General features: G+C 48.8%; 1 protein-coding gene across 1 annotated transcript in view; it reads left to right on the forward strand.

Moving 5' to 3' along the window:
• The window catches only part of LOC138569619 (xin actin-binding repeat-containing protein 1-like), a 55,110-nt gene that overhangs the window by 26,265 nt on the left and 11,732 nt on the right, over positions 1-17,113 (forward strand). The window contains exons 2-3 of the mRNA XM_069647750.1: positions 4,354-4,514; positions 9,198-9,251. The gene's annotated coding sequence lies outside the window, so the exon portion shown is untranslated. The remainder of the gene's footprint in view (positions 1-4,353; positions 4,515-9,197; positions 9,252-17,113) is intronic.

Genomic DNA, 17,113 nt, shown 5'->3' on the forward strand with positions numbered 1-17,113 from the left:
GTCGAAAATATCTAAGTACATGCTGTGCACATTTTTATAATTTCCTTCCTTGAAACGTTATAGGAAATGGCCCTCCACTCGGGTTAGTTTCTAGTTGTTAGTAGTGTATTAATATTTACCAACTGCTCTGCTGGTGGGAGCCCACAGTTGGTAATTCCCATGAAGTGCAAAGCGTGTCCAGCCACACCACGGTTCTTGCAGGCTCCAACATGCAGGCATAGGGTGGCAATGTGCAGGATGCTTCATAAGAGGTCTTGAGGGGCCGATCTCTCACCGCCCTGTGCATGCACAGAACTGAGTGGTCATGCCTGGGGCTGTGAGAGGGCGTCCCTTCTGTGGCACAGGCAGGGGCAGGACTCCTCTCTCTCTGCTACCAGTGACCGTTCGCCAGGACTCGAGCCAAAGAACGGCCACACATATGGGAGGGTTCAGTCTGCCGGTCATTAAAAAAAAGTGTGCTTAAACTCAGGTACATGTGTGGCAAGGGAGCATATGGTAAGTGGTTGGGGGTGTCTATCAAGTACCCCAACCAAATAGCATGAATGAATGTGTGCTTGAGTTCTGGTGGAAATATGGAGGGACGTGTGAATTGGCGTGACCAGTCATAGGAGTAATATGACGTGGTATATGGTTTTCAGGTGGCAATGTGAGCGACATGTGGCAATTCAGGGGGTAATGTAACATGGCACGGGGAAGTCTTGAGGTCAGTGGGGCATGGACTAGGCCAAGTCTAGGAGCAATGTGAGTAACATGCAGCAATTGAGGGAGCCATGCGACGTGGCATGCAGCAGTTGTGGCGGCAATGTAGATCCCTTTTACAGGTGCCTTGCTTGCCTATTTATTTAACTGGGGCAGCACTGGCATGGCTGAGCTAGCCCAACCACTCATGGAGCAATGTAGGAGTGTCTCGATTGCCCCCAGAAAGTGGTGGGGTTTCATAAAAGAGTGCCTGACACACTGCAAGAAAAAACAAATGTTGTACAGAATAATATTGTATGACACCTATGACATTTGAGGGCATTTAGAACCACATAGTAAAACCCCGAGGAAACTTCCACAGTGATAGATTGAAAACAGTTGTGTCAGAGCATGCTTAGGCCCATGGGGGGTGGCCAGCAACTGGCATGTGAGGATGGGCTCAGGGTGCAATATATAACTTTGAAGTCATAAAGAAAGTCCACTTTTTTCCTAATTACAGGTGCTGTCCAATGCACGGCTCCATACATGCATCTTCATTTCAACAAAATAATTAACAAGGAATGGACTGGAGTGACAGTATTCCCAGAGACTGTCTGTCCGGAAGGGGTTAATGGGCTGCGGTAACATCTATTGGGTTGTGAGTCCAAAGACACGAATGTGGCACTTTGTATTACCCATCAATAGGGGTACTCCACCAGTGGCTGTTTTGGGATCTGTAACGCGCCTATTCACAAGTGTTTCAAGGCGCAACGGGCAAGGGAGGGGGAACAAAGGGAAGACAGAGACAACGATCTTACTAGGCCAGGTGTCATTGAGATTATGCAAGTGCAGGGAGGGGTAGGGGAAAAGTGCAGTACATGGGATCAAACAGTAAAAACAATAAAATTAATTTTTAAAAAATGCGGGCCGCAGGTGGCAAGTGCAAGGATAAGTGCAGCCATCAAGTGTCCAAGTGCTGGTAGGGGGACTGTAGGGATACAGAAACAGACCCCAAGTGCAAGGGCTGCCAGGGGAGCAGTGCCGGTGTGCAACTGGCAGGGCGGGACCTGGGCCCGAGATCAGAGGGTAGCCAGGTGACCAGTGCAGTTTCATTTTCAGCCAGGAAATCAGCACCGGAGAGGAGGAGCGGAAGCAAAGAGGAAGGTCTTGCGGTGCTTCCGGAACCGGAGATGGTTCTCCTCAAGTTTCAGAGAGGCAGGGAGGCTGTTCCAGGGGGAGGCCCCAAAAAAGCAGAGAATGACGGGTGTGGTGCCATAGAGTGTAGGAAACCGTTATTGCTTGACAAAATGTTATTTCATAAAATGCAGCCCGGTTTAGGAGACCGCCTACCCAACCTAAGTGTCTTTTATCTATTTGAACAGGTCTGACTCATAGGAATATGTATCTTATCTCCCTCTTTTGGAAATATGTAAGTTTTATAGACCTAGCCTGCGGCCCACACAGAGTTTTTGGCCCTGAAGGCCATGTTAAAGGCCTGAGCCAAGGGTGTCGCCCATAAAGATATTATGTCCCTTTTTGTGGGGATAACGAGGGTTTAAAAAAAGGAATCTGCCTGCAGGGTTTTTCAAACACATACAAACCTGATGAGGCGGGAGGGGCCGGGCCTAGAAACCAGCCGGGTCCCTTTTGGAAGTTGCAGCCCAGCAAAGACTGCAGATGGATGGGTATATGCATGGATGGATGCATGGATGGATGGCTGGGTGGGTGGATGGGTGGGTGGGCCGATGGGTGCATGGATGGATGGGTGTATGGATGTATGTATGGCTGGGTGGGTGCGCGGATGGATGGCTGGATGATTGGACGGGTGGGTGGGTGGCTGGATTGCTGGATGGATGGCCTTGGGTGGGTGGGTGGATGGATGGATGGATGGATGGATGGATGGATGGATGGATGGATGGGTGGGTGGGTGGGTGGGTGGGTTTATGGTCGTATGGATGGATATATGCATGGATGGATGGGGCGGATAGATAGATAGATAGATAGATAGATAGATAGATAGATAGATAGATAGATAGATAGATAGATAGATAGATAGATAGATAGATAGATAGATAGATAGATAGATAGATAGATAGATAGATAGATAGCTGGAATGCGCCTTGGTTCACCGGCCCACACATCATGGAAAAGGTGGCCGACCGGGCTGTCAAACTAGAGGGTAAGATGATTTGGAACCATTTGTCAGATGTCAATCCCTACAAAGCCTGACCTGGCAACCATGTCACCGTGACCGACAGGGCCAACGTTCAGCACCTAGGAGAGCTAATAGTACGTTCTGAATTTACAAGATTAGGGAGACCCAGACATCCAATGGTCACTCGCTCCCGAGCAGCAGAAGCAGAGACTGGAACACTTGTGGATATAGATTGGTTCTAAGTGTAAGCGTAGCTTTCCACGGCATGAACCCTTCAGCAGATAGAGGTCAGAGACAGAAGTAACGCAATACCATGGATGCAGGGCTCGAGTCCCGAAAAAAAGTGGGGTACTCTGACCTATACAGAGGGAAGGGATGTCACAAGCAGTGTACGGAAATTCAGAGTAGTTTGCACGTTTTCACTTTAAGATGTCTTTCCCAATTTCTGAAAGGACAAATAAACATTTGCCAAGAGAACAGATTTTCTTAAAATATTGCTAACCGAGTAGAAAACCTGCACATTTTCTATGCAATACAGTGTGTAAGAAAACAATTCCTTTACAGCAGAAAGTCAACAAAAGATATATCACTCAAATGCGGTGAGATTCGTGTGCTCTCGGCCTTAAGTTTCTCGTCTCACAAACGGGCGACCTGTTTTCGAATCCCAGGCATGGCTCTGTTTATCAAGTGATAGAAGTTTTTTTTAATGTATTTATAGAAACACAGGAGGGGGAGCAGCGTCCGCCCTCTGAAAAAAAAGTGAGTGGACGCCGTCCAGCAGCATGTGTCCTCGACGTGTGCTCTATATTGAAGTGCCCCTGAAAATACTGCAAGCTTCTTATAGTACAGTGGTCTTCAGACTGTGGGGCTGGCCCCCTAGTGAGGTGGGGGGGGCAAGGATGTACAGTGGGGCGGGGTGCAAAGCTCTTTAAAAAATGGATTACAGTAACTGTGTTTGATAGAAAATATAACCAGTTATAGGAGGGCACGGAAACAATATTTTTCTTCTGGGGTGGGGGAAGGGGGTGGGGTGGGGTGGTTGACGTATACATTTTTATTTTTTATTATTTTCCCCACAAGAAACAATGTCATTTCTTCCTTTGGCGCTGACGTATACAAAATGTGAATAGCAATGTTGTATTGCATGCCAGGTCCTGGATATATAACCAGAAAATGTACTATAGTCACTTAAAGGTTGTAATGTATACGTCCTAACCATATTTGTATCACTGACCTCGAGAAAGAAGTGGCAGTGAGTGTGGAGTTAGCATGCACTCACTAACTGATCGCCAACCAGTATTGCCCACCTAGCAGCTATTCTTATGCTTGCATGGATGAGAGAAAGCTCCTTCTGTGAGTAAACTAACAACGAGTTCCCATATTCTCGGCATATACTTGCGTGTGTGAAAAATTGCAACTGTTTTTAACATTCAGACAGTGCCCCGTCTTGTACTCTCGAGCTCGTGTGCTAATATGCGGCCAGACACTCACACCGGTGTGTTCTTCTCTGTTTCTTTCAGGTAGGAAGGTATTGCCACCTTTGGATCCGCTGGACGGCGGCGGCGCGAGGCGCGCACCCTTGCCAGGGCAGAGTGCTGCCACCCCATCTGTGAAGGAGCGGTCGGCGCTCTATTTGTCCAAAGCAGCTGCCGCGGCCGCCTCAGTTGGCCACAAGAAACCGGTAAGAATGTCATGCTTTACATTCCCGCCCGCGCTATTTTCTTTCTAGCCACGGGGGCGGGCATTTTGGAATGAGGGTCGGTTCTCTAGCCAGGCGGACTCGGAAATGTGCTTAGGCCGGAAAAGCCAGGGGGGCTGCAGCAATACCCAGAATAGATCTCTGCATTGCAGAGAAGGAAGAAAGCAAGGGGCGATGGAAAAATGAACAAAATCAAGAAGGAGAGAAAGAAACAAGCAACCACAAGTAAAAGAAAAGAAAAAGAAATAATGAAGAAGACGTGCTGGAAAGAAAGAACAAGTATGGGGGGTAGAGAAAGGCTGGTGCAGGCTGTTGGGCCTGGACTTAGGCCTCCTCAGCTCCTCTGGCATCACTCACCCTCATGTGAGGAGGCTGAAGGGTTCTTGGCAGGTGTTTGGGCTACTTGAGCACGCTCACCTAGGGATGGACATGGGCCTGGGCTTTGGCCTCCTCTGGCATCACTCACCCTCATGTGAGGAGGCTGAAGGGTTCTTGGCAGGTGTTTGGGCTGCTTGAGCGCGCTCACCTAGGGATGGACATGGGCCTGGGCTTTGGCCTCCTCTGGCATCACTCACCCTCATGTGAGGAGGCTGAAGGGTTCTTGGCAGGTGTTTGGGCTGCTTGAGTGCGCTCACCTAGGGATGGACATGGGCCTGGGCTTTGGCCTCCTCTGGAATCACTCACCCTCATGTGAGGAGGCTGAAGAGTTCTTGGCAGGTGTTTGGGCTGCTTGAGCGCGCTCACCTAGGGATGGACATGGGCCTGGGCTTTGGCCTCCTCTGGCATCACTCACCCTCAGGGGAGGAGGCTGAAGGGTTCTTGGCAGGTGTTTGGGCTGCTTGAGCGCGCTCACCTAGGGATGGATATGGGCCTGGGCTTTGGCCTCCTCTGGAATCACTCACCCTCATGTGAGGAGGCTGAAGGGTTCTTGGCAGGTGTTTGGGCTGCTTGAGCATGCTCACCTAGGGATGGACATGGGCCTGGGCTTTGGCCTCCTCTGGCATCACTCACCCTCAGGGGAGGAGGCTGAAGGGCTCTTGGCAGGTGTTCGGGCTGCTTGAGCACGCTCACCTAGGGATGGACATGGGCCTGGGCTTTGGCCTCCTCTGGAATCACTCACACTCATGTGAGGAGGCTGAAGAGTTCTTGGCAGGTGTTTGGGCTGCTTGAGCGCGCTCACCTAGGGATGGACATGGGCCTGGGCTTTGGCCTCCTCTGGAATCACTCACCCTCATGTGAGGAGGCTGAAGGGTTCTTGGCAGGTGTTTGGGCTGCTTGAGCGCGCTCACCTAGGGATGGACATGGGCCTGGGCTTTGGCCTCCTCTGGAATCACTCACCCTCATGTGAGGAGGCTGAAGGGTTCTTGGCAGGTGTTTGGGCTGCTTGAGCGCGCTCACCTAGGGATAGACATGGGCCTGGGCTTTGGCCTCCTCTGGCATCACTCACCCTCAGGGGAGGAGGCTGAAGGGTTCTTGGCAGGTGTTTGGGCTGCTTGAGCGCGTTCACCTAGGGATGGACATGGGCCTGGGCTTTGGCCTCCTCTGGCATCACTCACCCTCATGTGAGGAGGCTGAAGGGTTCTTGGCAGGTGTTTGGGCTGCTTGAGCGCGCTCACCTAGGGATGGACATGGGCCTGGGCTTTGGCCTCCTCTGGCATCACTCACCCTCAGGGGAGGAGGCTGAAGGGTTCTTGGCAGGTGTTTGGGCAGCTTGAGCGGGCTCACCTAGGGATGGACATGGGCCTGGGCTTTGGCCTCCTCTGGCATCACTCACCCTCAGGGGAGGAGGCTGAAGGGTTCTTGGCAGGTGTTTGGGCTGTTTGAGCGCGCTCACCTAGGGATGGACATGGGTCTGGGCTTTGGCCTCCTCTGGAATCACTCACCCTCAGGGGAGGAGGCTGAAGGGCTCTTGGCAGGTGTTTGGGCTGCTTGAGCGCGCTCACCTAGGGATGGACATGGGCCTGGGCTTTGGCCTCCTCTGGCATCACTCACCCTCAGGGGAGGAGGCTGAAGGGTTCTTGGCAGGTGTTTGGGCTGCTTGAGCGCGCTCACCTAGGGATGGACATGGGCCTGGGCTTTGGCCTCCTCTGGCATCACTCACCCTCAGGGGAGGAGGCTGAAGGGTTCTTGGCAGGTGTTTGGGCTGCTTGAGCGCGCTCACCTAGAGATGGACATGGGCCTGGGCTTTGGCCTCCTCTGGCATCACTCACCCTCAGGGGAGGGGGCTGAAGGGTTCTTGGCAGGTGTTTGGGCTGCTTGAGCGCGCTCACCTAGGGATGGACATGGGCCTGGGCTTTGGCCTCCTCTGGAATCACTCACCCTCATGTGAGGAGGCTGAAGGGTTCTTGGCAGGTGTTTGGGCTGCTTGAGAGTGCTCACCTAGGGATGGACATGGACCTGGGCTTTGGCCTCCTCTGGAATCACTCACCCTCATGTGAGGAGGCTGAAGGGTTCTTGGCAGGTGTTTGGGCTGCTTGAGCGCGTTCACCAAGGACTGGCACAGCTCAGAAATGTCCTCTGGTCACCAGATGGCTTTTATGCAGGAGGGACAATTTGCCATGGAACATGGCCCAGAGTCACCAGTCATCCTGGGTGCTTGATTGGGTGTATTATAAAATCCCACATTTCTAGAGCAGAGGACCCTAAGAAATTATTAGTTTAAAACACAGATTAGATACCTCATTAGCCCTTAGATGTATATTTTCTCAAAAATATGAGCAAAGGTTGGGGGCCCAGCTCCTTTGAGAAGACCAATTCTAGCCCTATCTGGGACACACTTGTGAAGAGTAACTTCCAGCATAGCAACTCTATTCTCACCCAGAATACTTCTGCACAGAGTGCGGCTTGTGGTGCATTTTGACAGTTAAAACGAAGTGATTGTCTCGCCAATGCTAGCCCTGGTCTGAATGCCAGTGTAGAGACAGAGAAAGCAAGTAGCAACTTCTGCATTCCCTCCCCATCCCCAGGCTACTTCCCGGGTCCTTTTCTAGGTTCCCCAGCATGGTAGCTTAGCAGTGTAAAACTGTAAAGCTACTGGGAAGAGATTGCCTTTAGTTTTATTCTTTATCCGCACCCGGGGAGCCAATCAGGGGGCTGGAAACAGCGGGAGAGAATACACATCCTTTGCCCGCTGTTTCCAGCAACCCGAGGCCTGATCCCGGGTGGCGCCATTATTTTAAAAAAAAAATGTATGCAGGGAAGCAAAAGAGAGACTCTCATGTTGCCTCTCCACCTCCCCCCAAAAACGATCCGAATCTCTTCTCCACCCTCTACCTCCCTCCCCACTTACCTGCGAGACCAGAGCTTTCTGCTCCCATCCCGGTTCTCCTCCCGCTCCCAACTGCCACCATAGAAATGAAAAAGGGACATAGTCCCTTAGCCCCATCGGCGTAATTTTAGGATGGGACAGGGGTGTTTGTACACCCCAACTTTTATGGCACACCATTTTGTCCCCATTCATTTGGCTGGGGCACCTTTTCTTCAGATGTCATGCCCCCCCAACATTTTCAGCAAAGTTACTCCACTGCCTGTCCATTTAGCCGGCAGCCACATTTTTTTTGTTTTTTTCCTCCAGAGATTGGCGCTGCTTGCGCCGTCAATCTCCAGAGGAAAAAATGAATAAACCATTTGCACCCCGGATAAACCCTGGGGTGCGAATGGTTTTTGCCCCCACGCTGGGCGGCAGACCTGGCCGGTAACGGCCCACAGCCCTCGCCGAGGCGCTCGCTTAGCTCAGGCCTACCTAGGCTTGGGCTGGCGGGATGTCACCGGCCATGTGTGCGACCCACCTCGGGAGTGAATGCCATATCCCATTTGCGTGGAAAACTAAACCAATGTATCTGTTGGGCAGGGCAGGTTCTACAGTAAGGCAGTAGTAGGAAGTCCTCTAGGTCATAAACAACAGAGTGCAGCACATTAGGCCTAACAACTTCTTACCTGGCTTCATTGTTAGGGAGAAGGCCATGAAATGGCTCTTCAAAAGGGGTACATTGAAGTAGCCCTGCCATCAAGCAGTGGATAGCCTGACACTTTGGGTGTCAATGGAACTCGGCTATTCAGAACACCATGAGGCATCTTCGAGCTTACATGTCCAAATAATGCATGGGCCTAGAAATCTATCTATTGATGGGTAATATCTGGTCAGATTTTCCAAATATTCATTGAAAAACGCTTTGGGGGGAATTGTGTTGTGATATGTTTGCAAAAATGCTAATAAAGACATTGTTAAAAAAAAAAGAAAAACTCTTTGAAAATCAGGCCCCGGGTGTCCCTTAACCCCCAGTTTACTTTTGTATTTGCCTGCTCATTTGCCCCCCAAAATATGGTGACACACACTTTTCATCGCAAGTTAGGATCTACAATTTGTGGAACTTGCAACTAGCAAAGGCTGACTATTATTATATTTTTTGTGAACCACAATGCGCCTGCAAAGTGTGGGGGATGACACCTGCTACTCTTTGAGTGATGGGTGCATTGCAGAACATGTTCGATGAGTCACATTTGCGTATTCTAAGAGAATGAGTAAATGCAGATGGCGCTTGTGTGGGTAATTTGTTTTCTTGTTTCAATGGCCTACAAGCATTGACTTCTGCCATCCACTTCACATCTACATGCTCTGATCCCAAAGCACTGATGTTAACTTTGTAAATTGTGTTTCTGTTTCAGGAGAAGCCAAAGGCGGATATTTTATCTTTTACGACTCGTTCACAAACAAACAAGGTAGGGAATATTTAAAATACTGCTCTGCGTGTGTCCCTGGTTGTTAGAGTGTTGTGTAGTTTTTGCAATACAGACAGGTCATCTTTAAAGAGCCCACCTTGTGACGCGTCATGCTCCAGCAGGGAACGGTTTCCGATTCCTGTCTGACCGGACGCTGGGCGGGTTTCCTGGGCATGATCAAGACACCCAGTTTGGTGCGTGTGTGCGCGTTAACGAGTTAACTAGTGTTTAATATGAATCGTTGGACGAACAGGCTGCATGTTTGCCAAATTTGAGAGCTGGGGCACCTGTAACAGTAGAGATCGTGATATACTCAAGATCACACAGTTTGATCAAGTGGGGGAGGCTGGATTAGAACTCAGGTCTCTTGGATCCACCCAAATGAGTTCAGCTACTTGGCGACGTGTCCTTTATTTCTGCCAGACAGGAAATTAAATTGTGAAGTGCTAGAATGGCGCATTATACGAGGGGGGCCCTTATGGCCTAAGTTGGATGTTACTATGGATGTGTAACTCACCGGAGCGCTGCGCTCCATCAATGTGGTGTTTTTTAGGTCAACCCGCAAACATCTATTAACATTATGGTGTCACCAACCGCACCTCCTTGTTTTTCACAAAAAGGTAGATGACATTGCCTATTTTCAACATTGTATTACAGTTACTGAACTCTCAGTTGAATTCCCCTTCCCGTCTTTGCTAGAGTGCTCTGGGAAGGGGAGCCAGTCTCCCCAATTGAGCGAAAATATCACTAAGAGTTACACACACTATTTGAGAGCAAGTCTTACTCAATTCAAATGAGTCCAACTCATCGGGAACAGGCCTCATTTGCTCACCAGACAGTTACATTGGAAGTACGACGCAATGGAATGGGCGAGCCTGCCCTCCCCTGTCACGCCTGCCTCCACTAGCCCCTAAGCTTCTAGCCTGCCTCAACTGATGGCCAACGCGAACCTTGGGTTTCGACCACTCCACCTCATTCCCAGCGCCCTTGGATTCCCCCTTTAGCTCCCAGCCTACTTTTCCTTTGAGTCTTGGCTTCCTTGCCGGACCCTCTCGTAAATCGAGGGAGAAATCTGGCCCTGGGAGTCAAAAGATCGTGGGGACTATGAAGCTTAGTAGCACAGTAGCACCAGGGGCCTGCACAAGGCGCATGCGTGGCATAGAGAACCGTTTTCCAAAATGTGCATACTGATGTGTACAGGGGGACCTTCTAGAAGGGTGTACAGGGGGACCTTCTAGAAGGGTGCACATGTTCACCTCAACACAGGCACACTCTCAGAGCGGGCCAGCCACAGGCCCCAATGTGCAAAGGCGCCCTCTTGCCCCCACCCCATGGACTTTGAGGCGGGGGGGGGGGGGGCATGCACGTTTCCACGAAGATGAGTGCACTCCTTGACTGCACCTACCCTTTCTGTAAGCCCATAGAACCCTATTCCCTCTCGAAGGTCAGAGGCCCAGTGTGGACCTGCCAAATACTGACTGCTAAGTCGCGCCTGCATTGCCAGGTGCGTAGTGAGCCCCTTCGACTGACTTTGGAAGGAGGCCATTATGCCATGGGCACTCCTTAGCCACGCGAGAGCAATAGAACATATGCCATGCCATGTGGCACCTCTTTTGCAGATGTATTTGGCTGCTACATGTTCCCCAATAGAAACATGCATCTGAGCAATGGGCATTCCCAACTTTGCATGGGGCACGCAAACATGGCAAAGAGAGGTAAGCCCAGACGGAATGCCAGGCCACGCGACACCACCCACACATGCCCTATTCTAGACTGGACCTTCCAGCCTCTTCTGTAATGCCAAAATGTGGATTTGAGAAGTCTGACCGTAACTCTGCCATAGGCAAGTCCAGTGTAATTTCTTTATCACCTGCCCAGTTCTTAAAAAAAAACTGCTTCTGGGTGTCTAGTATAACCTGGTATTTCAAAAGAAGGCAATGGTTCACCTAAATATATAAACCTAGACTGTGATTTGGAATGCTGTTTCATAGTTCCCAGCATGACCCATTCCAATATGTAGGTGCTTATCCAAGCCTGGCTTTTTCTTTGCATTCTGGGACTTGTAGTCTGAACTTTATAATGAGAACAGTGGAACTACAAGTTCAAGAATGCAAAGAAAAAAACGAGGACTGGATAAGCACGGACAGATTGGAATGGGCCATGGTGGCAACTATGCTGTCTGTGAAATTCTCTGTAAACCCACAAAGCCGGAGTGATGGGGTGATGCATCCAACCCCGCCTGCCTTTACCAAAAGCTCACAACACCCATTTCACCACAGGGGTGTGTGATCATTGCGATGTGGGTGAGGAGGGGTGGGTGCATCAATGGTGGGTGTTTGCACTCAGTAGAATGAATTACCCAGCGCAAAAATATCTTTCATTACAAAAATCATTAGAGGAAAATATACAGAAGGCACAAAGAGAACAGACATTTTTTTTTCTTTGGGGCCCGTGCCACTTAATGCCCTAGCCCGACCCTGAGGGGATTGCACAAAGGTACCGATATGTCTGCCCCCGTGGATGCCAGAGACTGGGGACTCAAAGCTCTTTGTGTGACAGAGAGAAGGTGGCAAGCGCCTGAGAGACCTCTGATTTCGCTAGGCTGCTTTTTTTGCTGGTATGAAGCAGCTCTATTTCTAAATCGGGCATTAGTCTCTGCTGCCATTGATTGCGTGCGCGGCAATGGCTACATCGAGCAGCAGCTCTGCAAGTGCAGACAGGAAGTGCGGCCTCCCAATCATGGCGCCCCCTAGTCTGCGCTAGGGCCTCTCCAATAGGCCATCTGCAGGCGGTGTGGCACCAGCATGGTGCTGCAAACAAAACACACCAGAGTCAGTTCTTGGTCGACTGGCGAGGGAAGCGGCTCGCCCCTTTTATTAGCTCGGTCACATGGCTTCCACCATGTGACCATTACACAAGTCCTGGGAGCTACCGTGCTCCCAGGAGGGGTGACCTACAACAGTACCTCGTGCGTCTGCGGCATCAGATTTGAAAGCGAACGTGTTTATTTATTTTATTTATTTTCATGTATAAAGCGCCCTGGCAGTCCAGGGCCATCGACGTGTTGTAACGTGAAAGAGGAGTGATGTACTCCAGACACAGACCAGCTGTGAGACTCCTAGTCGAAATGTCCGGACAGCTTCATTTGACATAATTAAAGGTTACATCGCAGTTCTAGTTACTCTTGAATCTTGCACACAGAGAGCACCCACGGCCGACTCATGCCCCCAGTTGACATGACCCGAACATTCACATGCCAAGCAATCTGCAACATTCTTCTGGGCTGTCACTGAAAGATTCGCACCAGCGTTCCATCAGCATGCATAGACGTCCAGCAGGACAAGACAATGTTCAGCCAGTCACAACACAATGCCCCATGGAGGTATTCAGAGAAGGTGTGGGAATGCAGATCAAATATTGGGGTGTAAGTCAGGAAAATAATCATCTATATGCCCAGTGGTGGACTGGTCTATAGGGAACTTTGGACATTTCCTGGTTGGCCTATGCACCCTGGGCCTCTTTTGTGTGGTATCTCCAAATTTTCCCATAGGAAAAGGGTTGGTCTTGCTTAAAATGTGTAATATGGGGCCACTTTGAAACGTATTTCCAGGGCCCCTTTGGGTTCCCAGTCTAGCCCTACATATGTCAATACTTTTTAAACGTGGGTCTTCATCTAGCCATAGGTGGTTACTAAGTGTGTGCTCCAATTTTGTTTCACTAACATGGTTTGTTGAGTGCTAAAATTGTGTCATAACAGAGCCACATACTAATGTTCGTGTTTGCTATGATTAAAAAGATTGCTTTTCAATGCGACTTTAACACATATATATATACACGATTTTCACACTAGAGTTTATAGTAACGACCATCATAGGGAACATTCAATAAGGCCTTAAATTTAAGGTAGAGCTCTGTGTTAAATTACGTTTTGACAATTGTTTGCTTAAAAAAACAGTGAGCATCATTACATTCATCCAGCACAAAGTTGCACATTTTGAAAAAGAGTATATATTTCATAGCTATTGTAGAACCAATGTTCATGAAAAACGCTGGATTAAATAATTTCAGGAAAAAACACTGGTTTTGTGCCAATAAATGTGGCAGCGACCAGTAACCAGTAAAACAAAAAAAAAATTACAAATGTTGGTCCTAGCGACCTCTATACCCTCACTAATTTCCTCACTAATTTGTGCGAGGAAATTGGATAGAAACTCCACCGGATGTCCATGCATTTCGGAAGAGAGCGTATGGAGCGAGCAATTTCAGTGTGTCACAGTGCCCAGCAGCGCAGACCTTTAAACTGAAGTGCAGGAGTGGGCGGAGCCTTCAATGATTCCTTATGGGGATTCAGTATGAAGATACACGCCCTTAGCACTTAAGGGGTGAAGGCCCTATCAGAACTGTGTGCCCCTCCCCATAGAATCACTGCATGCACAGTACACAAATACACATGTCACTGCCACACTGGGAAGATTGCCAATCACAGCGATAGGGGAATCCCTGATGGTTTAAAATATTGTGACATTATCTATATATGTAATAATTATTATTTTATATCGGGATTCGAACCTGTGTTGCGCCTCATTGTTGTGCTTCCAAGACAAACGCGTTGCCCCTGAGCTATCCTTCCTCTGCTACTTAACAAAATACTATCTAGAATGACTAGGATATTGATGACATGAGCATTGGTAGTAGTTGCAAGGGTGCAGCTCACACGTGCCAGGTTGTGTCTATCTAGAATGACTAGGGTATTGATGGCATGAGAATTGGTAGTAGTTGCAAGGGTGTAGCTCACACGTGCCAGGTTGTGTCCAAAGTGTTTATAAATAAACCATAAATAATCCAAAATTCTCAATAACAGTGTGTTGCCCAAGTAATCCAGGATGCTGCTATGCACGTGATATTTAGTATGCCAACCAGCTGCGGGTATTGCTCCAAAACGCTGCAGGACTCTCAAATGTGCAAAGGATCATGAAAGGTGCAGTCCTGTCACTTAACAGACTGCCTTGCCCAATGTCATACTGCTTAGCCATTTCCAAACTCCATAAGTGAAGCACATATTGTCATGCCACCCACGTGTTGCCACAGTTAGGAAGAGCAATGCTTCGTCTCCACGTTTCCTTCAGAAAGTCAGCATGCCGGTTGTAACCATACCATTCCAGCTTTGCCCCAGGTTCACGGTTCGCTATTCGAGGTTCAGCACTGACCCCAGTTAGACACCTCCCCAGGCCAGTATGTCTACTGCCACCAGAACGTGGCTATGTACGCCTCACACTGCATCATAGGACATCCGGGTTAGCTTCATATTCCCAATGAAATAACCAGACCATTTTCAACAGTGCTATTGCAGTGCTGCCCAGTTAAGCATATAGTCATACCAGTATACACACTGCCCAGGAACATGCTCATGCTAGACTCCTGGTGATCCCCTCCCAGCAATGACCCAGCCAATTTAAAGAATGTGATGCAGGTCCCCCCGCCTGCTGAGCATCCTGCCATGTCTCTATTACATTACCCAAAGTAAATGGCTAGCACATTCCCTTCACAAAAGAGTCAAGGGCATTTAACAGTGCCCTGCCTATATTGTCCGGTCAAGCACAGTGCATGGCTACATTCCACATTTCCCCAAGAAAATACCAGACGGGTTAGATGCTCCCCACACAAACTGCCATGCCACATTGAATCTACAGCATTGCCCCATACCACTTTCACGTGCACTCAGAAAAACATCCATTTCAATTTCAAGTTGCCCCGCCGACAGTGCCTGTTGCCACTTTTACATTTCCATCAAATAGCCCCAGACATAAGGCTGCTTCACGTTACCCGAGTACTGCTGCATCGTTCAACTTCTCATTTCTCTAGAATTTCCCCATACAACTCCACAATGCACCCGAAATTACCTTATGCTACTTTCAAGATGCCCCCAGAAATACTGTGCTTTCCCACATTTCCTCCAGAATTTCCTCTGGCACTTTGACATTGGCCAAAGCTTCTACTGGTTGTCACCAGAGCTACCTGGTGCCACTTTCTCGTTGCCTTCAGAATTGTTGCTTGCTGTCTCGCATTGTCCATGTCATTGTGTGTTGTCTTAATTTGAACCAGTGTCACTCCAAATTACCACATAATAGTCCATGGGATTTTGCCCCCAAATAAACCATCACACCTCAAATTACCTCCAGAATAACGGTTACAGGTCAAAGTTTTGACTCAAAAGGGTCGAATGACAAAAGGGTCGAGTCAATTCGACCGAAAAAAAGGGTCGAATTTTTTTAAAACTTTTTTGCCCCCCCAAACCCCTGTTTTAGTGTAAAAACACCTTTTCTTTTCCTATACTAAAGCAAAAAAATAAAAATATACATATAAAAATAAAAATTCGATCCTTTTGTTTTTGGTGGAATTGATTCGACCCTTTTGTCATTGGACCCTTTTGAGTCGAAACTTTGGCCGGACACCCAGAATAACATCATGACACTCCACACTGCCTCTCGTTTGCCCCATGCCACTTTGTTAGCTCCAAATAATACTCCACGTTGCCTCCCTGTTTGCTTCGTGCCACTTCACAATGCTCCCAGAGTGACCTGCAGCCATTCTGCCGTGCCCCCAGAATCGCCAAATGCCTCCCTCACTGCCCCATACCTAACTCGTGCCACATGGTATTCCCCGAAGAATTACGGTATGCCACTGAAACATTGCTCCAGAACAACTCCATGGCAATTTCACTTTGCCCTCGGAATTGCCACATGTCATTTCACCTTGCCCCTAGAAATACTCCATTCAACTTTACATTACACCCAGAATGTCCACATGTCCCTTCACATTGCCACAACATTGTCCCATAGCACGTTTCAGATTGTCACTGAACAGCCCATGACACTTTTACATTGCCCTCTGAATTTCAACAGGCCACTTCCCATTGCACCAGAATTGCTCCATGTTACTATAAATTGCCCCAGAATAACATTTCCCACTTAAAACTTTCCCCAGTACAATGCCCATTACGCCTGACAAAAACATCCACACATTGCTTACACTTGGTATGCACAAGTACACACACATTTGCATGGGTGTGCACACACACCCACACCTCCTTCCCACACAGACACGTAAAAACACAAACACACCCACACACCCCCCAAAATAAGGAGGTCTCTATCCTTCACTCCAGTCCCAGATTCTCAGTTCAGGCATGGGTGGTGGGGGTATGAGGGGTCATGTATTGTCAAGGTGAATTGCCTTTGGGCAAGCCCGGCCTATGATGGGAACCAGTCACAATTAGGTGCCTCACTTCAGTTCACCCGTTTTACCTGCTATTGACTCAGGCTGGGGATGAGGTCAGTGTACCGACCTTACCACCAATGTGTACCAGAGAGGATCAAAGCAAGTGAAGATGAAGTTCCCAGGATTGCGATAGAGCTGGCAACATCATCATCTGGCCAGCCCATGCACCCTGCACATTGATGCACATCATCAGTGGTGGGGGCGCGCGCCATGGCACCTGACCTCTAACCAATGTGCAGCACAGTGCATGGTGTCATGGAGCCTATCAAAGAAGCTACAAGGATGTAGATTATTTTCAACTACAAAGGCAGGACTATTTTAAGTTATGATATGATAGTTTATTTATATAGCGCCTATAAACAATGTGATTCAAAGCACTTCAAGGCAAGGGAGGGAAAAAGGGAAAATACAATGACATTCTTACAGGCCATGACCAGTAAGGATGTGAAATTAACTATCGTACTCAGCCTGACGACATTTCAGATAGTGCAAGAGCTTTCTATCACCAGGTTCTGCCTAAAAGAATTACATGTGTTACCTACCGTTTATTGTATCATATATCGCCACGAGTTGCCCAAATTGCC

Source organism: Ambystoma mexicanum, chromosome 2q (genome assembly GCF_040938575.1).
Source record: "Ambystoma mexicanum isolate Mex_15411 chromosome 2q, UKY_AmexF1_1, whole genome shotgun sequence".
Classification (NCBI taxonomy): Eukaryota; Metazoa; Chordata; class Amphibia; order Caudata; family Ambystomatidae; genus Ambystoma; species Ambystoma mexicanum.